The sequence below is a fragment of the Thunnus maccoyii genome, chromosome 24, assembly GCF_910596095.1.
Source record: "Thunnus maccoyii chromosome 24, fThuMac1.1, whole genome shotgun sequence".
In the NCBI taxonomy this organism is placed as follows: Eukaryota; Metazoa; Chordata; class Actinopteri; order Scombriformes; family Scombridae; genus Thunnus; species Thunnus maccoyii.
Window position 1 is genome coordinate 3661756 of NC_056556.1, and position 25264 is coordinate 3687019.

Genomic DNA, 25264 nt, shown 5'->3' on the forward strand with positions numbered 1-25264 from the left:
ACTGACACAGAGCTGGTCTGATACAGTAGACTGACCCAGAGCAGAAGAAGTGGAGAGACTTTATACAGTAAAGATCAAAGCACCAAATGGTGAACAAAAGCTACAGTATGGTTCAAAGTAGTGACCAACAATTGGTGAACCAAAGATAGGAGGTGAGGGCATTTACATACAAGATCAAGGTTTGCCAGGGGCAAGTCGGGAGGGGTCAGATCAGTAGAGGTCAGGAGGGTGACTACAAATGGTAAACAAAGAGGTAGAAGGGGAGGGCATTTACATACAAGATCAAGGCAAATCCAGGGGCAATACAGGAGAGGTCACATCAGCAGGGGTCAGGAGGTGGAAAGGACACAAAATTGGCATATGTTTAATCAAAGAGTTGTCTCAGACGTCATTTGATTATCAGGTCTCCAAACTAAATGTGTGTTCTCCTTTGATGATTAAGTCTGCTCCCAAAAGGTATTCTTCTTCAATCGCTACTGGCTTGTCATTCAGTCTCATATCCTTCAATCTGTAATGATATGTGAGTCCAGCAGCTATCGTAGCATCAATCGAACCACCAATCTTCCGATTAGTGGGCGACCCGCTCCTGACCCTACCTCCTGAGCCACAGCCGCCCAACTGCAACAGTCATGTTTACAACAGCAAAGTCACTTTATAAACTCAATAATATCTCTGGAAACAAATGTAAAATGTCAATAAAATAAACAATATTCCTGACATGAAAATACTGAGTGAAGTTTAGAAAGAAATAAGACAGACATCAGTCAGTATCAGTCCTTCCTCCTGTCCTCCTCCTCCTCCCTCTGCTGCTGATGTGATTGACTGCTGCAGGTACCGCTGGTAGAGAGGAGAGGCTGCTTTGTCTCAGCCAGCAGCTGAGTTTACAAGAATGAGCCAAATTTGAAGATTGGTGGCAAACTAAGCTAAACAGTTAGACTACATACAGACAGCTTTGGTTTTAGCTTGTTGCTAACAATTAGCTATTAGCCGAGCTAGCGCGCTGTGGTTGTGTAAAACATAGCAGCGGTGGATGAGAGACTGCGGACAGAGCAGTTGAAAATATCACTTTTCTACATGTTTATGCTTGTTGATCAGGTGTATTGATAGAGTATTGGCTTTTTACTCGCTAAGGTGTTATTGCACTTAAGAAGTAACGAGCGTAGTTGTCGTCAACTCGAGTAATCTTCACTTCACATGTGATCTGCTGTTCACTGACTTTGCTGTGTGTGTGTGTGTGTGTGTGTGTGTGTGTGTGTGTGTGTGTTTGTGTTTGTTTGTGTCTGTGTGTTTGTGTTTGTTTTTGTCTGTGTGTGTGTGTGTGTGTGTGTGTGTTTTTATGTGTGTGTCTCTGTAAGTGTTTGTGTTTGTGTTTGTGTGTGTGTGTGTGTGTCTTTCTGTGTGTGTGTTTGTGTGTGTGTGTGTGTGTTTGTGTGTGTGTGTTTGTGTGTTTGTGTGTGTGTGTTTCTGTATGTGTGTGTGGGTGAGTGTGTGTGTCTGTGTGTGTATTTGTGTATTTGTGTGTGTGTGTGTGTGTGTGTGTGTGTGTGTGTGTGTGTGTGTGTGTGTGTGTGTGGAGGAGAGGCTGCAGTTTGAGAATAAATTACACCAAACCATTAAAAAGTGCTGATAAAAGAACCGGTAACATCGGAGCTTATCAATACTACAGTCTTTAATCATTTATCCTCGGGGCTCGTTTAATACCGGGTTTCGGTACCCATCCCTACAGAGAAATAAGTGCACATTAAATAAAACTGCCATACCTTTGATTATTTTGGAGAAAACACACGTATAAATCGATGCATAAACAACCGCAGGAAGCTGGAACAAGCGTTGATGTCTGGAACAACCAACGTCTCTTTCCCTCGCCGTTTAATCGTTTACAAAGTGAAAAAAGCAGAAATGTGGTGGCAGAGTAAAATCTTTTTTGTGTTAGTGGTAAAAATAAACAGATTATGATGGAACAAATAATTCACTTTTGATGGAAATCCGTCTGTAGACGGAGCTCTTGCACCCATGTAATCTGCTTCTAACGCTACATGATTTCTTCTTTATTCAGATTGGAGAACTGCAGTTTGTCAGAGATCAGCTGTGCTTCTCTGCTCTCAGCTCTGAAGTCCAACCCCTCCCATCTGAGAGAGCTGGATCTGAGTGAAGACTCCAGTCGGGACGGTTCAGAAAGGAATCTGCAGTTTGATTTTCTGAAGAGTCCACACTGTAGACTGGAGACTCTGAGGTCAGACACCATTTCTTACTTGTGTGCTGAGATTAATATGATGTGAAAGTTGTGGTGACACTAAACTGCAGACATAAGGATGATTTTTATGAGGTAAAATCTCCTTCAGATTTACACATTCAAATGTTGTTTTCAAACATTTAAATACTATTTAAAGCCTCCCTCCAGTGTATTTTGGCATTTTTGAGACATTTCATATTTTTCTGAGTCATTTTCTGACCATGTTGATTAGCCACAATGTTCACCAAATATTTGTGGACAAATGACTTGTGCTCAAAGATGAAAAATGTCAGCTGTTGTTAAAACTGAACAATGACGTATGACTATAGTAGAACGCTGCAGTCATACGTCATCCTCATAAAATCCCTTTGTTTTTGTGAGCGTCACATAGGCTACTGATACAGTATCAGGCGCCTGTGTTTCATACTAAATAGTCTACTGGATGCAGACGTGCTGCAACAACAGATTAATGCTTCAAATATAAATCATTTATTTCAGTTAAACACTCTCCAACCAACATGTGCACAGAAAATAAGGTTTAATGTGGTTAAAGCAGGAAAGTCAGTAAATCAGTGTGCAGTGATGTATAAATGAATGTGGGTGATTGTTACAGTATCTGTTGTCCACAGCTGTTTCTACTGTATGAAAAGCTTCTCCTTCACTTCATTAAATCCCTGCAGCATCTGAAGTCAGCAGGACTGATATGTTGATAAATCTGCAGCCTCTGAGAAGTGCTGCGCCAGAGCGCAGTGCCGTTACGCACCACCGTTCACTGTGTTTACCTTCATTAAATCTCCTGATGACACCAGGCTGCTACAGTAGAAACACACACACCTCTACACACACACTGTTAAAACTTCCTGTAAAAACATTCAACAACTGGCAGCAGGGTTGCCATTAAGTTACTGTAAAATTAACATTTTTTTACTGTTACTAAAGTTTACGGTTTCGTGCTGTTAATGAAAAATACAGTATGATCTGGTTTTTCATTGCTTTATTAATAGAACTGTTTTTTTTTTCTTTTACAGTATCTTACAGTTGACAGATTTGTTTGATTGAACAATTTAGTTTGTATTTTTTGACAAACATTTTAATAAACCTATTTTTAACCTAAATGAATACTGACTTAGCAGGTTAAACACATAGGAATAGTCACAATACATACAATTAAAGACACTTTTGTTAAGAAAAAGGTTTTAATAGACCTGGTTGTCATTCTTCATAAAATCTGTGTCCAAAGCTGGCTACAAGCACATAATGCAAACCAGAACAAAATGTTCTTTAGGAATGAAGAACAGAGCTAAATCACTGATATTTCAATCATGTAATTACAATGGAAGAGAAAAAAACACAGCTTCTTATTGCACTTGACTTTTTATTTGAATATAAAGTTGGAAAGTTCACATGCAGAACAATTGCATGTTAAACAAAAAGCTGAAACAGAGCGTTCTCTCTCAAACTGTCTTTGGCTTTTTGATGGAAATAGTAGTACAAGGCACTTAGGCTCAGAAATATTGACATGATCAACTATACAGTATCACCTTTTTGACTAACAATATATTTAAAAATCTGAAACAGTGTTTAGAAAACCAAAGCAGGTGACCAGAACAGAAGAGTTCAGTTGAATAAAACTGCATCATTTGCACCACCAGCTGGTGTTTTGATAAATAGAAGCGAGTAATGGGATTGAGTAATCTCACCATCTTAAATGAAGTCCCACTTGAAGTCCATGAGTTTCCTCAGCAGAGTGGATTCATGTGGATCGACTGTTGTTTTGTTTTTGTTGGTGACTTTGCCAGTTTTCTTTGATAAGACTTTGTCCCGTCCAGTCTTGGTGCCTCTCTCAGGGTTTATTCCAACAAAGCGTCTGGAAAAATGATAATGATTCTTCAGACACTGTGTGAAAATCAAGTTGTGTAACTCACTCAGATAAACAACACAATAAAATGCAGCAAATGTATCGATGTGCAACAGCACGTTATGGAAAAGATGAGAAAAATACAGGTGTTACTGAAAGTATCTAACCTTTGGATGAATTGGAGTGTGCATGCTGCCTCTTCTTGGGATCGGAGATTAAAGGTGTAGAAGGTGTAAAATAATGCAGCGAGCCCCGTCAGGAAGGTGGGCTGGATCCCCTCACATATGATGTGGCCCTCAAGGCCGACCATCCAGCGCTGAATACAGCTTCCTGCCGCTTCACCTGAAACTTAGAAGAATTTTCCTGTCAAATTCATGGATTTTTGGTCCATGTTTGAAATGAATTGTGTTGAGCGATGAAAAAGAATTTTGCCATGTGTAGTACTGCTTGAGAAACTTTATTTTAATCCAAAATGAATATTCTGTCCGTTTATACCCTGAATCAATATTTATCTAACAGTTGCTGCCTCTCATTTCAACGGCCCCCAATAACAATAGTAGCACAGTAACATGCAGAGATGTGAAGTTTTAATGGTTACAGAATAGTTATTGTGATATAAATTTGTGCATCTTGTTTGGCTTGTGGCAGAAACAAGAACAGCTGTGGTTTTTTGATGCTAATACAACCACGGTACAGTCAGAGGAGCTTTTGATTTCCTGCCGTGGTCACACAGACAGCAACATGTGTAGCACCATGTGAAGAGTCCACTTGAAAAAACAGACATCGTCAGTTGTGCTAATTTCTCTAAAACATGTGTTTCTTCAGATAATGTATAATATATATATTTTGGATTCAGAAAGTAAACCATGTGAACCATTACATTCAACAGTTTGTTGTTTCTTTCAAAAATATCATTTATGTTTTTTTGCAAATAAAATCTTTATGTATTGACCAACCAATAGTACTGCAACTAAGAGAAGTTGAATTTAAAAAACAGCAGTGCATTCCTATAACGAAGGAGATCAGAATATATCTTTACAAGTGTTTTGCATTATGCTTTAATAGAACATTTTGTTGCTTGTCTATCCAATGATGTAAACATACCAAGCAGTATCAGACAAGGAGTTGCAGGTATGGAGATTGTCCTCTCAATGTCAGCTGTAGCGGCAGATCCCTAGAACATAGAAAGCCAAATACAAAGTGATGAGTCATTATATGACATGGCATATGTGTGTGTATATATGTACATTTATATAAAGGAATCTTACATTTGCAAGAAGGATTAGTCCTGTAATGGTCTCTGAGAAGTGAGCCATCAGAAACTGGATGACACAAACGACAGCTCGACATCTTCACCCAGAGAGAGAACTTCCTTGACTCCTGCATCGGTGGGTTTAGTCTTGAAGAGTTCCACAGTGGTTCTACCACACTCCTCCTCCGACTGTGTAAAAGGTTTACACTGTCAAGACTATCATAATGCTTAATGAGTTCACTGGCAAAATACGTTAACTTAGACATGTAGACATTAAAATGAGCTCCTTGTGTCGTCTGATTAGGCTAATCAGCAATCATCTATGAAATTATGCTTAAACGTTGCTGCTGAATCCTTCTATCATGACGTGCACATATTCAGTAATGCAAACAAACATCTCTGGAAACATCACTGACAGACTTTACACTGATTTATGAGTAAAATTGCTGCTCACCAAATAATTAGTAAGATATAGATGAAGAAAAGAACAGATCTAGCTTCACATGTGCAGTTCAGGTGAAATGGTTCTTCCCAAAATGCAAAAAATACTGCATTATACCGTTATTTTATACTTTTGACTGTTGATTAACGTTAAAATGCAAATACATTATAATTCTATTAAAAAACGGTAAATGGAGCGTAATTTAACAGATTTTTTTTGTATTAACAGGAAAGTGCTACATTTAAAAATAACAGGTTAGTACTGCTGAAGTCCTGCTGTAAATTTACTGCAATCATTTACAGTGAATCAGTCTGGTCGGTTATAACTCGATATTCTGCTTTTTTATGAAGGAGACGTCGGGTTAGCGGGGCTCATCAGCCTCTTCTATGTCTTTCTTTTTAGCCAAAGTAGCGTCTCATGTTTTATCCCGAGACACATTACGATGCAAACGCTGTTGTGTAACATTAATTACTAAACTATGTGACCGTGTACGAGGTGAGATACATTAGGCTATAATTATTGCTGAAATAGCATCAGTCTGATGGGCTATAATCATATAAACAGCTTCACCAAATACATTTTTTAAAAATTTCTATTGTTATAATATTAACTGATGAAAAAACTGCTCCATCTGTCTTTGGCTGCAGATTTGTGGTGATGTGTGTTCATGTCGTGACGCTCTGAACCATCCAGACATTTCCTGAAGAAAAGCTTTCTGTTTGTTGAGTCGTCGTTATCACGTTTAACTGTGATTGGCACAAGTGTTTCACAGCTATGAGACCAGTGATGTGACTGGCTGAGAGAGTATTTATTAATCACCACACCAGTTGATCTATATTCACTCAGCCCTTTTACATGTTGCACTGCTGCACATACATGAACCAAAACAGCAGGTGACAGGTGCGCATGCAGGGCTCCACATTAACTTTTTGAGGCACTTGTCCTTCAGACAAGTATATTTATCTTTCACTTGTCCATGTGTGACAGATGTGGTGAGGACATGTAACGAGACGACTCAAAGGATTGGTTTCCAGCCTTTATTTGCTCCTGCAGAAGACAATGTAACACATATGAATCACCTTCTGGTCTCTCCTGCACATCTGCTCCTAAACATGCAAAATAACAGAATTTACACCAGGAAATAGATGCTAAAATCTCTGCAGCGCTACGTTGACTACATGACGCAGGGCAGCCTGCTGTAATACAAATGGCACCAAGAAAGTTCAACAAAAGCATCTACAAAACTCATATTAACAGTCAAAACAACATGAAACAGCTAGTTAAAGTTATAGTATTAACAGTAAACAATATGCATTAAATGTTACAACATAAACGGTTCAATTTCCATAGAAAACAATAAAATAGCGCAGCAGCATTTTTCCACACAACTTACCCTCAGCAATGCAAAACAGCTCTGTGAGGGACAGAAGGGACGATGTGCAGCAAGGTCATTTCCACAGGAAACATTCATGAATAAAAGTTCCTCATTGAGATAAAATTCACAAACACAAATTGGAAATAAGAATTATTAAAGTGTCTTTTTTAACTGTTACACATCCACAAAAGTCACTTGTCAGAGTAAAAATGACAATAATTGACTTTTTCATTTTGTTTGTGAACGTAGAAATCAGACAAACAGTTGAAAGCATCCAAACAGTGTCAACATATAAATGATTCAATTTATGAATTTTATTCAAGCCATTACTTCCCTGTTAATGATCTTTTCATTTGATCCTGAATTGTGAAGCACTTTGTAAAGTCTGTTTCAATATGAGCTCTATAGATTAATTTTAAGTTTAATAATAATGATTGACAGTGTTTCTACTAGGATTGTTTTCAGGGGGGGTGGTAGGCCCCCTGAAACTACTAGTTATGTTACGGAGCAGGCGTGTCACAGATACGGATACGCGGTGTCGACAGTGTCGTCATAGATACGCAGTAAGGCGGTTGTCTGTATCGCTGTATTTCTCTACACTGAGCTGAAATGAAACAAGTGCACAAAAAATATGTAAATAAATATTAAACAAATATTAACAATATTTATAAACCTCATTTTTAAATATTAACAGTATTTATTTACAACACATAAATAAACATAGGCCTTATGGATGATAGATGGACCAATCAGTCTCTATCTGAAAAACAAATCTGGATTCTCAGCCTCTATATGGTCCTTAATATAGATCAATGTTTGTAATATAACAACATAACAAAAGTGACTGATGGGGAATTAATTTGTTTCAACTTAAAGCCAAATCAAGACAACAGTTTGACTTATAAATGAATCAGATGAATCAGCATTTTGTTTCCTAATAAGTGAAATTGTCAGTTTTAGTGCTGTGTTTACAACAGTTACTGAGGTCAACGACCTTCTAACAGCTGAAGAAAACATCATGTTAACAGAGTTGTTGTGTAGTGTTAGTACCTGTGTTAAAACATCTGTAAGTCCTTTTATAGCAGGTTTGAATCTTGTGCTTTGACTTTATTTTGTTAGGGTGTCCTTTAGTTTGGATAACAGATTGTGCCTTTAAACATATTTACAGAACAGTAATTCATCTAGATACAGGTGGAAGTCAGACCTTAACAGTTTTTTCTGCCTCCTGCTTTGAATGTGTTCATGTCTCTCCATCACCTGACACCTGGGCTGCCTCTGTGTGTTTCTCTTTACTCCTTCAACTGTTTCTTTAAATCTTGAATCAGTTGCACCTTCTTCCTTTTCAATCACTTCTTTACTTTCTCCTTGTTTTTCTTTCAACACCATTAAGTTACATCCTGCAATTCTTCCTCACTTCTGTCTCCTCTCTCCTGATTTCTTCACTCACTCTGAAAATGTAAAAGCTTTCCTTTAATAAATCTGACAGCAGGGCCGACTCTAGACATGTTGGTGTCCTAGGAGAGATCAGGATTTGGTGCCCCCCCCCCCAAACCACATTACCCCACCAGTACTGCCTCATCACCACCCTGTCATACATTGAGGAGCAGGTGGACCCAAATGCAGAGACCAGAAAGCAGGGCTGAAGAAAAGCGTCTTTATTTCAAAGACTGGCAGGAAAAAAACAAAAGCAGGATGAGCTGAGTAGAACAAGATACAAAAAAAAATCGACTGAGCAGGAAACTGAGCAAACACGACAGAACAGAATTGACTAACTGAACAGACGACTCGACAAAGACTGAACTGAAAACTGAACTTCAATACAAACTGAAGTAATCAGACAACAAGGAACAGGTGGCACAATACAAGGGCAGGCTGGGAGCTGATAGGCTGGGGAAGACACTAGGAGCAGGGCAGGACCGACGAGGCTACTGCAGGGCAGGTGAGAGGAGGAGCACATGAAAACAGGAGGAGTGAAGGAACACACAAGAGAAACACAGAGCAAAGTAAAACCCAGAAAACACAACAGCACAGTAGATGTAGATAGATTACACTGGATAGATGACTCCTTCCATGATGTCATGTGCCCACAATGTTCTGGGGTTTCATTTATAAAACAGTGTGTAGGATCCACACTAAAATTGTACGTGCGCACAAAAGCCGAAAATGGCGTGCACCCAAAAATAATCATATTTATAAAACCATGCGTACACACGAATGCACGTATATTTCCCTTTATAAATCACAGTCCACCTGGAAATGTGCGCTCATGGATCAGCGTCATATCCCGCCCTCTACACGCCCACATTCAACCATAAATGGTCGATGCAAAAGCCTTCATGAATATTCATGTACATGTGTTTCTTTCACCGCACCAATCACTCTCTCTGTCTTTAGACGCCTGGCCAATCAGTGTTGAGAGTCAGTGTATCGGAGCCTTTCTTGTCACTTGTGCTCAGCAGCAGCAGGGGAAGGACCACAACAGGCATGAACAGACATTTAACCTTTTATTTCCCCGTTTTCACACGTATTGAAATTATGTGTGTAACCCAAAACAACCATATACAACCTCAATAAACATTCCTGTGGATTGTTAAGTTAGACATCTCTGGTTAAATGTTTAACACACCCTGCAGTGGGCCAGCTCCCAGTTAACCAGTATAAGTAGTTTTTACACCACTCACTCAATATGTAAAATACAATAAACACTATATTAGTTTATATTTACTCCAAAATCCAGCATACAGGTATTTCTCTAATTGACACAGTGAGCACAGGTGGTGAAGATGAGCCGGTGAGGTGACTGGAGAAGGCAGAGTGTGTGTGGCAGCCACCGCTGTGTCTCCAGTGTCTCTGTGCTTGACAATACAGCCGTGTTTACTGTAGCCATTTTACACATATAAACTACATGGGAACTCATACTTGGTGATATATGCACAGTATAACCAAATATTAAAAATCTATTAACGCTCTGTCCTGTAAATATGTTTTAGTTCCGTTTGTTGAAGTTATTTGATGTCATCTTGGATTTCTACAATCAATGATGATCATTTCATCAGTAAGTTAACGTGGCTAAGGTGAAAATCAATCAGTATTTTCATGCTTAGCTAATATTGGAGAAAAGCAACCCAGACTTTGCAGAATCCTGCCACCTGCCACATCCTGACATCATTCATTTCAGCTGCTGCTGCTCCACAACTGACTCTCTCCTTTGTGCTCCGGGTGAGGCAGCACTGATGAAATGTTGGGCAGACTTTAAGATCTGAGTTGCTTTATATCTTTACAAATTGAAAGATGTTTATGGAAGTTATGGCTTACTACAAGCCAAAGTACAGATAACACTGCTGGTTTGAGTGTTTCTGATAATGTGGATCTATAATTGATGTTTGATATTAAGTGAAATGAAATGTGTGAGAGGATTATTATACAATCTGCCTTCAATTCTGCGTCGTGGATTTCCCCTGTCTCTAAAATGTTCCTACGCATGGGTAAGAGTTTAGGTGCAGGTGCGCACATTGTCCCATCAAGTTTGTTTTTATAGATCACAACTTTTGCTTGGGAAGTGGCGTACGCCTCTTTCAGGCCCCGTTCCTGCTTACTCAACAAATGAGATCCCTGGACTGTTCTCGTGGGTTTTGAGTATTTCACTGCAATTTTTCCAATCATTAAATCAATTACTGATTAGTTTGTAGTTTTTTTGTGAGAACAGGTTGCAGCAGAAGCAGTAAAGACTTTTAAAAAAAAAATTTCTGGGAATATACCCAACCAACTTCTCTTGATTTTCTCTCCATTCACTTATTTTCTGTAGAAGTGGTGGTGATGGGAACTTCTCCCATCCTCTCATTTTGTAAATGTAGAGTCTTATTTTAGCTGATATGGCCTCTGCTGACTATCTCTGTCCTCACCATATCAGACAGGGCTGCCAGTCAGCAGGATCTATAGCTGCTGCCTTGATGGACTCACATACTTCAGGATCTGTTCCAGTTGATGGTGTCTGCAGGCTGTAGAGTAGTAGAAGTGTCTGTTGTGTCTGTTGTTGCTTCACCTGCAGGCAAATCTAAACATACATGTAAATATAGTTATTAATCCTTTAGTAAGGACACACAATGATTCATAAATGACAACACATCAGACAATAAACACATCTGAAGCATAAATTATAGATAACGGTTGACCAGAACTGTTCAATTACATGAGTGAAAAAAAGTGAAGAATCCAAGTTGAAATTATTTTAGATGGAAGAAGTTATTCTAGCTTTAATGTGTCCTGTAGACAACTTGAATAAATATAGATGGTTGCAGTCTAATATTGATTAGTATTTAAGTTCGCTATGTTCCCTTTATAATATAGAAATTATATTTATGATTCAATATATTTTATTGCGCTAGTGTTACCATGATAACACAAGTATGTAAGAAACCATTTAATAAAAGATAATATTGATATTTGACTTGAAATTAACAAGGTGTAACTGTGACATTCAAATAACAAGAATAATAATAATAATAATAATAATAATAAAGACAACATAGCAGTGTATTATCAGTTACACAGAGACCACAAATAAGTGGCTGAACTGACCTGCTTCAGAGAGTGGTGTAGATGGGAGATCAGATGTAACTTCTCCAGCAGCTGGAGGCTTCTGCAGATATTTCCTGAGTGCATCTGGACAGTTATAGAGTAGATATCAGCTTGTTACAAGCAAAAACATGTAGCTGCAGAGTAGACAAACAACTGCTGCAGCCTGTTGCACCAGCTGTGTGTCAGTTCAAACTTAGTTATAACGTAAATTATTATCACTAAGTTGTGATTTATGCATCACTAAAGTAAAAGCTTTCACCACGGAGATAAGTTACAACATAACTGTAATTGCTGCCATTTAGCAACACAGTAATCCAGTAGAGATCTAATTTATTGATATGATATTTCACTATTGATCCAGTTTACTACAATGTGCTACGATGCCAAGTGGCTCATGCCAGCTTACACATAGTTGGTGCAACCCAGTGCAGAAATCTATGTTTTTATGGATATAGCGTTAGCCATTATCACTGATATTGGTCAGTGAAATGTCAGCACAAAGCCTTACGTTGTAGGAAGGAGCAGTTATCCAGATAGCTCGCTACTGCCTTGTCATTCAGTCTCATATCTTTCAATCTGTAATGATATGTGAGTCCAGCAGCTATCGTAGCATCAATCGAACCACCAATCTTCCGATTAGTGGACGACCCGCTCCTGACCCTACCTCCTGAGCCACAGCCGCCAAGCTGCAACAGTCATGTTTACAACAGCAAAGTCACTTTATAAACTCAATAATATCTCTGGAAACAAATGTAAAATATCAATAAAATAAACAATATTCCTGACATGAAAATACTGAGTGAAGTTTAGAAAGAAAGAAGAAGACAGACATCAGTCAGTATCAGTCCTTCCTCCTGTCCTCCTCCTCCTCCCTCTGCTGCTGATGTGATTGACTGCTGCAGGTACCGCTGGTAGAGAGGAGAGGCTGCTTTGTCTCAGCCAGCAGCTGAGTTTACAAGAATGAGCCAAATTTGAAGATTGGTGGCAAACTAAGCTAAACAGTTAGACTACATACAGACAGCTTTAGTTTTAGCTTGTTGCTAACAATTAGCTATTAGCCGAGCTAGCGCGCTGTGTTTGTGTAAAACATAGCAGCGGTGGATGAGAGACTGCGGACAGAGCAGTTGAAAATATCACTTTTCTACATGTTTATGCTTGTTGATCAGGTGTATTGATAGAGTATTGGCTTTTTACTCGCTAAGGTGTTATTGCACTTAAGAAGTAACGAGCGTAGTTGTCGTCAACTCGAGTAATCTTCACTTCACATGTGATCTGCTGTTCACTGACTTTGCTGTGTGTATGTGTGTTTGTGTGTGTGTGTGTCTGTGTGTTTGTGTTTGTTTGTGTGTGTGTGTTTGTGCGTGTTTGTGTTTGTTTTTGTCTGTGTGTGTGTGTGTGTTTGTGTCTGTGTGTTTGTGTATGTGTTTGTGTTTGTGTGTGTGTGTGCGTGTGTTTGTGTGTGTGTGTTTTTGTGTGTGTGTCTTTCTGTAAGTCTTTGTCTGTTTGTGTTTGTGTGTGTGTGTGTCTTTGTGTGTGTGTGTCTGTGTGTGTGTGTGTGTGTGTGTGCGTGTGTTTGTGTTTGTGTGTGTGTGTCTCTGTAAGTGTTTGTCTGTGTTTGTGTGTGTGTCTTTGTGTGTGTGTGTTTGTGTGTGTGTGTTTCTGTATGTGTGTGTGGGTGAGTGTGTGTATATGTGTGTTTGTGTGTGTTTGTGTTTGTGTGTGTGTCTGTGTGTGTGTGTGTGTGTGTGTGTGTGTGTGTGTGTGTGTGTGTGTGTGTGTGTGGAGGAGAGGCTGCAGTTTGAGAATAAATTACACCAAACCATTAAAAAGTACTGATAAAAGAACCAGTAACATCGGAGCTTATCAATACTACAGTCTTTAATAATTTATCCTCGGGGCTCGTTTAATACCGGGTTTCGGTACCCATCCCTACAGAGAAAGAAGTGCACATTAAATAAAACTGCCATACCTTTGATTATTTTGGAGAAAACAGACGTATAAATTGATGCATAAACAACCGCAGGAAGCTGGAACAAGCGTTGATGTCTGGAACAACCAACGTCTCTTTCCCTCGCCGTTTAATCGTTTACAAAGTGAAAAAAGCAGAAATGTGGTGGCAGAGTAAAATCTTTTTTGTGTTAGTGGTAAAAATAAACAGACTATGATGGAACAAATAATTCACTTTTGATGGAAATCCGTCTGTAGACGGAGCTCTTGCACCCATGTAATCTGCTTCTAACGCTACATGATTTCTTCTTTATTCAGATTGGAGAACTGCAGTTTGTCAGAGATCAGCTGTGCTTCTCTGCTCTCAGCTCTGAAGTCCAACCCCTCCCATCTGAGAGAGCTGAATCTGAGTGAAGACTCCAGTCGGGACGGTTCAGAAAAGAATCTGCAGTTTGATTTTCTGAAGAGTCCACACTGTAGACTGGAGACTCTGAGGTCAGACACCATTTCTTACTTGTGTGCTGAGATTAATATGATGTGAAAGATTTTTATGAGGTAAAATCTCCTTCAGATTTACACATTCAAATGTTGTTTTCAAACATTTAAATACTATTTAAAGCCTCCCTCCAGTGTATTTTGGCATTTTTGAGACATTTCATATTTTTCTGAGTCATTTTCTGACCATGTTGATTAGCCACAATGTTCACCAAATATTTGTGGACAAATGACTTAATTTTGTGCTCAAAGATCAAAAATGTCAGCTGTTGTTAAAAGTGAACAATGACGTATGACTATAGTAGAACGCTGCAGTCATACGTCATCCTCATAAAATCCCTTTGTTTTTGTGAGCGTCACATAGGCTACTGATACAGTATCAGGCGCCTGTGTTTCATACTAAATAGTCTACTGGATGCAGACGTGCTGCAACAACAGATTAATGCTTCAAATATAAATCATTTATTTCAGTTAAACACTCTCCAACCAACATGTGCACAGAAAATAAGGTTTAATGTGGTTAAAGCAGGAAAGTCAGTAAATCAGTGTGCAGTGATGTATAAATGAATGTGGGTGATTGTTACAGTATCTGTTGTCCACAGCTGTTTCTACTGTATGAAAAGCTTCTCCTTCACTTCATTAAATCCCTGCAGCATCTGAAGTCAGCAGGACTGATATGTTGATAAATCTGCAGCCTCTGAGAAGTGCTGCGCCAGAGCGCAGTGCCGTTACACACCACCGTTACGCACCACCGTTCACTGTGTTTACCTTCATTAAATCTCCTGATGACACCAGGCTGCTACAGTAGAAACACACACACCTCTACACACACACTGTTAAAACTTCCTGTAAAAACATTCAACAACTGGCAGCAGGGTTGCCATTAAGTTACTGTAAAATTAACATTTTTTTTACTGTTACTAAAGTTTACGGTTTCGTGCTGTTAATGAAAAATACAGTATGATCTGGTTTTTCATTGCTTTATTAATAGAACTGTTTTTTTTTCTTTTACAGTATCTTACAGTTGACAGATTTGTTTGATTGAACAATTTAGTTTGTATTTTTTGACAAACATTTTAATAAACCTATTTTTAACCTAAATGAATACTGACTTAGCAGGTTAAACACATAGGAATAGTCACAATACATACAATTAAAGACACTTTTGTTAAGAAAAAGGTTTTAATAGACCTGGTTGTCATTCTTCATAAAATCTGTGTCCAAAGCTGGCTACAAGCACATAATGCAAACCAGAACAAAATGTTCTTTAGGAATGAAGAACAGAGCTAAATCACTGATATTTCAATCATGTAATTACAATGTAAGAGAAAAAAACACAGCTTCTTATTGCACTTGACTTTTTATTTGAATATAAAGTTGGAAAGTTCACATGCAGAACAATTGCATGTTAAACAAAAAGCTGAAACAGAGCGTTCTCTCTCAATCTGTCTTTGGCTTTTTGATGGAAATAGTAGTACAAGGCACTTAGGCTCAGAAATATTGACATGATCAACTATACAGTATCACCTTTTTGACTAACAATATATTTAAAAATCTGAAACAGTGTTTAGAAAACCAAAGCAGGTGACCAGAACAGAAGAGTTCAGTTGAATAAAACTGCATCATTTGCACCACCAGCTGGTGTTTTGATAAATAGAAGCGAGTAATGGGATTGAGTAATCTCACCATCTTAAATGAAGTCCCACTTGAAGTCCATGAGTTTCCTCAGCAGAGTGGATTCATGTGGATCGACTGTTGTTTTGTTTTTGTTGGTGACTTTGCCAGTTTTCTTTGATAAGACTTTGTCCCGTCCAGTCTTGGTGCCTCTCTCAGGGTTTATTCCAACAAAGCGTCTGGAAGAATGATAATGATTCTTCAGACACTGTGTGAAAATCAAGTTGTGTAACTCACTCAGATAAACAACACAATAAAATGCAGCAAATGTATCGATGTGCAACAGCACGTTATGGAAAAGATGAGAAAAATACAGGTGTTACTGAAAGTATCTAACCTTTGGATGAATTGGAGTGTGCATGCTGCCTCTTCTTGGGATCAGAGATTAAAGGTGTAGAAGGTGTAAAATAACGCAGCGAGCCCCGTCAGGAAGGTGGGCTGGATCCCCTCACATATGATGTGGCCCTCAAGGCCGACCATCCAGCGCTGAATACAGCTTCCTGCCGTTTCACCTGAAACTTAGAAGAATTTTCCTGTCAAATTCATGGATTTTTGGTCCATGTTTGAAATGAATTGTGTTGAGCGATGAAAAAGTATTTTGCCATGTGTAGTACTGCTTGAGAAACTTTATTTTAATCCAAAATGAATATTCTGTCCATTTATACCCTGAATCAATATTTATCTAACAGTTGCTGCCTCTCATTTCAACTGCCCCCAATAACAATAGTAGCACAGTAACATGCAGAGATGTGAAGTTTTAATGGTTACAGAATAGTTATTGTGATATAAATTTGTGCATCTTGTTTGGCTTGTGGCAGAAACAAGAACAGCTGTAGTTTTTTGATGCTAATACAACCACGGTACAGTCAGAGGAGCTTTTGATTTCCTGCCGTGGTCACACAGACAGCAACATGTGTAGCACCATGTGAAGAGTCCACTTGAAAAAACAGATATCGTCAGTTGTGCTAATTTCTCTAAAACATGTGTTTCTTCAGATAATATTCAAAAACAGTAGTTGACTTTTGCATCATTTTGGATTTTGGATTCAGAAAGTAAACCATGTAAACCATTACATTCAACAGTTTGTTGTTTCTTTCAAAAATATCATTCATGGTTTTTTTCAAATAAATTCTTTATGTATTGACCAACCAATAGTACTGCAACTAAGAGAAGTTGAATTTAAAAAACAGCAGTGCATTCCTATAACAAAGGAGATCAGAATATGTCTTTACAAGAGTTTTGCATTATGCTTTAATAGAACATTTTGTTGCTTGTCTATCCAATGATGTAAACATACCAAGCAGTATCAGACAAGGAATTGCAGGTATGGAGATTATCCTCTCAACGTCAGCTGTAGTGGCAGATCCCTAGAACATAGAAAGCCAAATACAAAGTGATGAGTCATTATATGACATGGCATATGTGTGTGTATATATGTACATATACATAAAGGAATCTTACATTTGCAAGAAGGATTAGTCCTGTAATGGTCTCTGAGAAGTGAGCCATCAGAAACTGGATGACACAAACGACAGCTCGACATCTTCACCCAGAGAGAGAACTTCCTTGACTCCTGCATCGGTGGGTTTAGTCTTGAAGAGTTCCACAGTGGTTCTACCACACTCCTCCTCCGACTGTGTAAAAGGTTTACACTGTAAAGACTATCATAATGCTTAATGAGTTCACTGGCAAAATACGTTAACTTAGACATGTAGACATTAAAATGAGCTCCTTGTGTCGTCTGATTAGGCTAATCAGCAATCATCTATGAAATTATGCTTAAACGTTGCTGCTGAATCCTTCTATCATGACGTGCACATATTCAGTAATGCAAACAAACATCTCTGGAAACATCACTGACAGACTTTACACTGATTTATGAGTAAAATTGCTGCTCACCAAATAATTAGTAAGATATAGATGAAGAAAAGAACAGATCTAGCTTCACATGTGCAGTTCAGGTGAAATGGTTCTTCCCAAAATGCAAAAAATACTGCATTATACCGTTATTTTATACTTTTGACTGTTGATTAACGTTAAAATGCAAATACATTATAATTCTATTAAAAAACGGTAAATGGAGCGTAATTTAACAGATTTTTTTTGTATTAACAGGAAAGTGCTACATTTAAAAATAACAGGTTAGTACTGCTGAAGTCCTGCTGTAAATTTACTGCAATCATTTACAGTGAATCAGTCTGGTCGGTTATAACTCGATATTCTGCTTTTTTATGAAGGAGACGTCGGGTTAGCGGGGCTCATCAGCCTCTTCTACGTCTTTCTTTTTAGCCAAAGTAGCGTCTCATGTTTTATCCCGAGACACATTACGATGCAAACGCTGTTGTGTAACATTAATTACTAAACTATGTGACCGTGTACGAGGTGAGATACATTAGGCTATAATTATTGCTGAAATAGCATCAGTCTGATGGGCTATAATCATATAAACAGCTTCACCAAATACATTTTTTAAAAATTTCTATTGTTATAATATTAACTGATGAAAAAACTGCTCCATCTGTCTTTGGCTGCAGATTTGTGGTGATGTGTGTTCATGTCGTGACGCTCTGAACCATCCAGACATTTCCTGAAGAAAAGCTTTCTGTTTGTTGAGTCGTCGTTATCACGTTTAACTGTGATTGGCACAAGTGTTTCACAGCTATGAGACCAGTGATGTGACTGGCTGAGAGAGTATTTATTAATCACCACACCAGTTGATCTATATTCACTCAGCCCTTTTACATGTTGCACTGCTGCACATACATGAACCAAAACAGCAGGTGACAGGTGCGCATGCAGGGCTCCACATTAACTTTTTGAGGCACTTGTCCTTCAGACAAGTAAATTTATCTTTCACTTGTACATGTGTGACAGATGTGGTAAGGACATGTAACGAGACGACTCAAAGGATTGGTTTCCAGCCTTTATTTGCTCCTGCAGAAGACAATGTAACACATATGAATCACCTTCTGGTCTCTCCTGCACATCTGCTCCTAAACATGCAAAATAACAGAATTTACACCAGGAAATAGATGCTAAAATCTCTGCAGCGCTACGTTGACTACATGACGCAGGGCAGCCTGCTGTAATACAAATGGCACCAAGAAAGTTCAACAAAAGCATCTACAAAACTCATATTAACAGTCAAAACAACATGAAACAGCTAGTTAAAGTAAGAGTATTAACAGTAAACAATATGCATTAAATGTTACAACATAAACGGTTCAAATTTCATAGAAAACAATAAAATAGCGCAGCAGCATTTTTCCACACAACTTACCCTCAGCAATGCAAAACAGCTCTGTGAGGGACAGAAGGGACGATGTGCAGCAAGGTCATTTCCACAGGAAACATTCATGAATAAAAGTTCCTCATTGAGATAAAATTCACAAACACAAATTGGAAATAAGAATTATTAAAGTGTCTTTTTTAACTGTTACACATCCACAAAAGTCACTTGTCAGAGTAAAAATGACAATAATTGACTTTTTCATTTTGTTTGTGAACGTAGAAATCAGACGAACAAACAGTTGAAAGCATCCAAACAGTGTCAACATATAAATGATTCAATTTATGAATTTTATTCAAGCCATTACTTCCCTGTTAATGATCTTTTCATTTGATCCTGAATTGTGAAGCACTTTGTAAAGTCTGTTTCAATATGAGCTCTATTGATTAATTATTGATCATCCTTCTGACGTTTAATAATAATGACTGACAGTGTTTCTACTAGGATTGTTTTCAGGGGGGGTGGTAGGCCCCCTGAAACTACTAGTTATGTTACGGAGCAGGCGCGTCACAGATACGGATACGCGGTGTCGACAATGTCGTCATAGATACGCAGTAAGGCGGTTGTCTGTATCGCTGTATTTCTCTACACTGAGCTGAAATGAAACAAGTGCACAAAAAATATGTAAATAAATATTAAACAAATATTAACAATATTTATTAACCTAATTTTTAAATATTAACAGTATTTATTTACAACACATAAATAAACGTAGGCCTTATGGATGATAGATGGACCAATCAGTCTCTATCTGAAAAACAAATCTGGATTCTCAGCCTCTATATGGTCCTTAATATAGATCAATGTTTGTAATATAACAACATAACAAAAGTGACTGATGGGGAATTAATTTGTTTCAACTTAAAGCCAAATCAAGACAACAGTTTGACTTATAAATGAATCAGATGAATCAGCATTTTGTTTCCTAATAAGTGAAAGTGTCAGTTTTAGTGCTGTGTTTACAACAGTTACTGAGGTCAACGACCTTCTAACAGCTGAAGAAAACATCATGTTAACAGAGTTGTTGTGTAGTGTTAGTACCTGTGTTAAAACATCTGTAAGTCCTTTTATAGCAGGTTTGAATCTTGTGCTTTGACTTTTGTTTGTTAGGATGTCCTTTAGTTTGGATAACAGATTGTGTCTTTAAACATATTTACAGAACAGTAATTCATCTAGATACAGGTGGAAGTCAGACCTTAACAGTTTTTTCTGCCTCCTGCTTTGAATGTGTTCATGTCTCTCCATCACCTGACGCCTGGGCTGCCTCTGTGTGTTTCTCTTTACTCCTTCAACTGTTTCTTTAAATCTTGAATCAGTTGCACCTTCTTCCTTTTCAATCACTTCTTTACTTTCTCCTTGTTTTTCTTTCAACACCATTAAGTTACATCCTGCAATTCTTCCTCACTTCTGTCTCCTCTCTCCTGATTTCTTCACTCACTCTGAAAATGTAAAAGCTTTCCTTTAATAAATCTGACAGCAGGGCCGACTCTAGACATGTTGGTGCCCTAGGAGAGATTAGGATTTAGTGCCCCCCCCCCAAACCACATTACCCCACCAGTACTGCCTCATCACCACCCTGTCATACATTGAGGAGCAGGTGGACCCAAATGCAGAGACCAGAAAGCAGGGCTGAAGAAAAGCCTCTTTATTTCAAAGACTGGCAGGAAAAAAACAAAAGCAGGATGAGCTGAGTAGAACAAGATACAAAAAAAAAAAATCGACTGAGCAGGAAACTGAGCAAACACGACATAACAGAATTGACTAACTGAACAGACGACTCGACAAAGACTGAACTGAAAACTGAACTTCAATACAAACTGAAGTAATCAGACAACAAGGAACAGGTGGCACAATACAAGGGCAGGCTGGGAGCTGATAGGCTGGGGAAGACACTAGGAGCAGGGCAGGACCAACGAGGCTACTGCAGGGCAGGTGAGAGGAGGAGCACATGAAAACAGGAGGAGTGAAGGAACACACAAGAGAAACACAGAGCAAAGTAAAACCCAGAAAACACAACAGCACAGTAGATGTAGATAGATTACACTGGATAGATGACTCCTTCCATGATGTCATGTGCCCACAATGTTCTGGGGTTTCATTTATAAAACAGTGTGTAGGATCCACACTAAAATTGTACGTGCGCACAAAAGCCGAAAATGGCGTGCACCCAAAAATAATCATATTTATAAAACCATGCGTACACACGAATGCACGTATATTTCCCTTTATAAATCACAGTCCACCTGGAAATGTGCGCTCATGGATCAGCGTCATATCCCGCCCTCTACACGCCCACACTCAACCATAAATGGTCGATGCAAAAGCCTTCATGAATATTCATGTACATGTGTTTCTTTCACCGCACCAATCACTCTCTCTGTCTTTAGACGCCTGGCCAATCAGTGTTGAGAGTCAGTGTATCGGAGCCTTTCTTGTCACTTGTGCTCAGCAGCAGCAGGGGAAGGACCACAACAGGCATGAACAGACATTTAACCTTTTATTTCCCCGTTTTCACACGTATTGAAATTATGTGTGTAACCCAAAACAACCATATACAACCTCAATAAACATTCCTGTGGATTGTTAAGTTAGACATCTCTGGTTAAATGTTTAACACACCCTGCAGTGGGCCAGCTCCCAGTTAACCAGTATAAGTAGTTTTTACACCACTCACTCAATATGTAAAATACAATAAACACTATATTAGTTTATATTTACTCCAAAATCCAGCATACAGGTATTTCTCTAATTGACACAGTGAGCACAGGTGGTGAAGATGAGCCGGTGAGGTGACTGGAGAAGGCAGAGTGTGTGTGGCAGCCACCGCTGTGTCTCCAGTGTCTCTGTGCTTGACAATACAGCCGTGTTTACTGTAGCCATTTTACACATATAAACTACATGGGAACTCATACTTGGTGATATATGCACAGTATAACCAAATATTAAAAATCTATTAACGCTCTGTCCTGTAAATATGTTTTAGTTCCGTTTGTTGAAGTTATTTGATGTCATCTTGGATTTCTACAATCAATGATGATCATTTCATCAGTAAGTTAACGTGGCTAAGGTGAAAATCAATCAGTATTTTCATGCTTAGCTAATATTGGAGAAAGGCAACCCAGACTTTGCAGAATCCTGCCACCTGCCACATCCTGACATCATTCATTTCAGCTGCTGCTGCTCCACAACTGACTCTCTCCTTTGTGCTCCGGGTGAGGCAGCACTGATGAAATGTTGGGCAGACTTTAAGATCTGAGTTGCTTTATATCTTTACAAATTGAAAGATGTTTATGGAAGTTATGGCTCACTACAAGCCAAAGTACAGATAACACTGCTGGTTTGAGTGTTTCTGATAATGTGGATCTATAATTGATGTTTGATATTAAGTGAAATGAAATGTGTGAGAGGATTATTATACAATCTGCCTTCAATTCACTTCAATTCTGCGTCGTGGATTTCCCCTGTCTCTAAAATGTTCCTACGCATGGGTAAGAGTTTAGGTGCAGGTGCGCACATTGTCCCATCAAGTTTGTTTTTATAGATCACAACTTTTGCTTGGGAAGTGGCGTACGCCTCTTTCAGGCCCCGTTCCTGCTTACTCAACAAATGAGATCCCTGGACTGTTCTCGTGGGTTTTGAATATTTCACTGCAATTTTTCCAGTCATTAAATCAATTACTGATTAGTTTGTAGTTTTTTTGTGAGAACAGGTTGCAGCAGAAACAGTAAAGACTTGTTTAAATTTTTTCTTGGAATATACCCAACCAACTTCTCTTGATTTTCTCTCCATTCACTTATTTTCTGTAGAAGTGGTGGTGATGGGAACTTCTCCCATCCTCTCATTTTGTAAATGTAGAGTCTTATTTTAGCTGATATGGCCTCTGCTGACTATCTCTGTCCTCACCATATCAGACAGGGCTGCCAGTCAGCAGGATCTATAGCTGCTGCCTTGATGGACTCACATATTTCAGGATCTGTTCCAGTTGATGGTGTCTGCAGGCTGTAGAGTAGTAGAAGTGTCTGTTGTGTCTGTTGTTGCTTCACCTGCAGGCAAATCTAAACATACATGTAAATATAGTTATTAATCCTTTAGTAAGGACACACAATGATTCATAAATGACAACACATCAGACAATAAACACATCTGAAGCATAAATTATAGATAACGGTTGACCAGAACTGTTCAATTACATGAGTGAAAAAAAGTGAAGAATCCAAGTTGAAATTATTTTAGATGGAATAAGTTATTCTAGCTTTAATGTGTCCTGTAGACAACTTGAATAAATATAGATGGTTGCAGTCTAATATTGATTAGTATTTAAGTTAGCTATGTTCCCTTTATAATATAGAAATTATATTTATGATTCAATATATTTTATTGCGCTAGTGTTACCATGATAACACAAGTATGTAAGAAACCATTTAATAAAAGATAATATTGATATTTGACTTGAAATTAACAAGGTGTAACTGTGACATTCAAATAATAATAATACTACTAATAATAAATATATTAATAATAATAATAATAATAATAAAGACAACATAGCAGTGTATTATCAGTTACACAGAGACCACAAATAAGTGGCTGAACTGACCTGCTTCAGAGAGTGGTGTAGATGGGAGATCAGATGTAACTTCTCCAGCAGCTGGAGGCTTCTGCAGATATTTCCTGAGTGCATCTGGACAGTTATAGAGTAGATATCAGCCTGTTACAAGCAAAAACATGTAGCTGCAGAGTAGACAAACAACTGCTGCAGCCTGTTGCACCAGCTGTGTGTCAGTTCAAAAAAAAAAAAATAAAAGCTTTCACCACGGAGATAAGTTACAACATAACTCTAATTGCTGCCATTTAGCAACACAGTAATCCAGTAGAGACCTAATTTATTGATATGATATTTCACTATTGATCCAGTTTACTACAATGTGCTACGATGCCAAGTGGCTCATGCCAGCTTACACATAGTTGGTGCAACCCAGTGCAGAAATCTATGTTTTTATGGATATAGCGTTAGCCATTATCACTGATATTGGTCAGTGAAATTTCAGCACAAAGCCTTACGTTGTAGGAAGGAGCAGTTATCCAGATAGCTCGCTACTGGCTTGTCATTCAGTCTCATATCCTTCAATCTGTAACGATATGTGAGTCCAGCAGCTATCGTAGCATCATTATCTAGCATTAGCTTTATTGCTACTTAGCTAGCTATGTTAACATTAGACGACATACCTCTATATTGGACTTTCTTTTCCTCCTCCTCTTTTCTCCGTTTTCTTTCTTGTGCATCTGAAGGTTTGGACCTTTTCATTATGTAATAAAATGTGAATATCTGCCTCTTGACATCTCGTCACAGACTTTGTCTGTCTGTGATGCATCATCCCTCTTTTTCAGTGCGCACAGTAGAGGTGCAGAGCAGATGAAACATTGTGAGGATTTTTTTTGTCACTTTTAACTTGTGTGGTGGGACAAGTAAATTTCTTTTCCATTTGCCGTATAAAGAAATCGGACAAGCCTTAAAGTCGAGCCCTAAATTCTGAATTTATTCTTTTTTTAAAAATAAATTCAGAACAGGATCAGAATTTATTTTTTATTATAAATATAACTAAACATTGTTTCTAGAGCAGCAACAGTAAATGGAGTGTACTTGTATAGCGCCTTTCTAGCCTTCCGACCACTCAAAGCGCTTTTACACTACGAATCACATTCACCCATTCACACACATTCATACGCAGAATGGGTACAGGGGCTACCATGCAAGGTCCCAACCTGCCCATCACAGGAAATCTCATCATTCATACACATTCACACACTGATGGCACAGCCATCAGGAGCAATTTGGGTTTAAGTATCTTGCCCAAGGACACATCGACATGCGGACTGGAGGAGCCGGGAATCGAACCGCCAATCTTCCAATTAGTGGACGACCCGCTCCTGACCCTACCTCCTGAGCCACAGCCGCCCAGCTGCAACAGTCATGTTTACAACAGCAAAGTCACTTTATAAACTCAATAATGTCTCTGGAAACAAATGTAAAACGTCAATAAAATAAATAATATTCCTGACATGAAGATACTGAGTGAAGTCTAGAAAGAAAGAAGAAGACAGACATCAGTCAGTATCAGTC

At 38.5% G+C, this 25264-nt stretch overlaps 4 long non-coding RNA genes across 5 annotated transcripts; all 4 read right to left on the bottom strand.

Moving 5' to 3' along the window:
• Window positions 1-6808: 6808 nt before the first annotated feature.
• LOC121891884 lies at window positions 6809-7340 on the bottom strand. Its single transcript, XR_006094205.1, has 2 exons — window positions 7179-7340; window positions 6809-6891 (listed from the first exon to the last, which is right to left on the bottom strand). It is a non-coding gene; the product is annotated as an uncharacterized LOC121891884 (long non-coding RNA).
• A 3557-nt stretch (window positions 7341-10897) lies between these two features.
• LOC121891880 lies at window positions 10898-12410 on the bottom strand. 2 transcript variants are annotated; one of them, XR_006094202.1, is made up of 3 exons: window positions 12247-12410; window positions 11739-11822; window positions 10898-11214 (listed from the first exon to the last, which is right to left on the bottom strand). It is a non-coding gene; the product is annotated as an uncharacterized LOC121891880 (long non-coding RNA). The 2 variants fall into 2 exon arrangements; XR_006094201.1 differs by lacking the exon at window positions 12247-12410 and having other exon boundaries at window positions 11739-11842.
• Window positions 12411-18764: 6354 nt separating this feature from the next.
• Window positions 18765-19296, bottom strand: LOC121891885. Its single transcript, XR_006094206.1, has 2 exons — window positions 19135-19296; window positions 18765-18847 (listed from the first exon to the last, which is right to left on the bottom strand). It is a non-coding gene; the product is annotated as an uncharacterized LOC121891885 (long non-coding RNA).
• A 3818-nt stretch (window positions 19297-23114) lies between these two features.
• On the bottom strand, window positions 23115-24658 carry LOC121891878. The gene is made up of 3 exons (XR_006094199.1): window positions 24205-24658; window positions 23741-23824; window positions 23115-23198 (listed from the first exon to the last, which is right to left on the bottom strand). It is a non-coding gene; the product is annotated as an uncharacterized LOC121891878 (long non-coding RNA).
• Window positions 24659-25264: the final 606 nt, after the last annotated feature.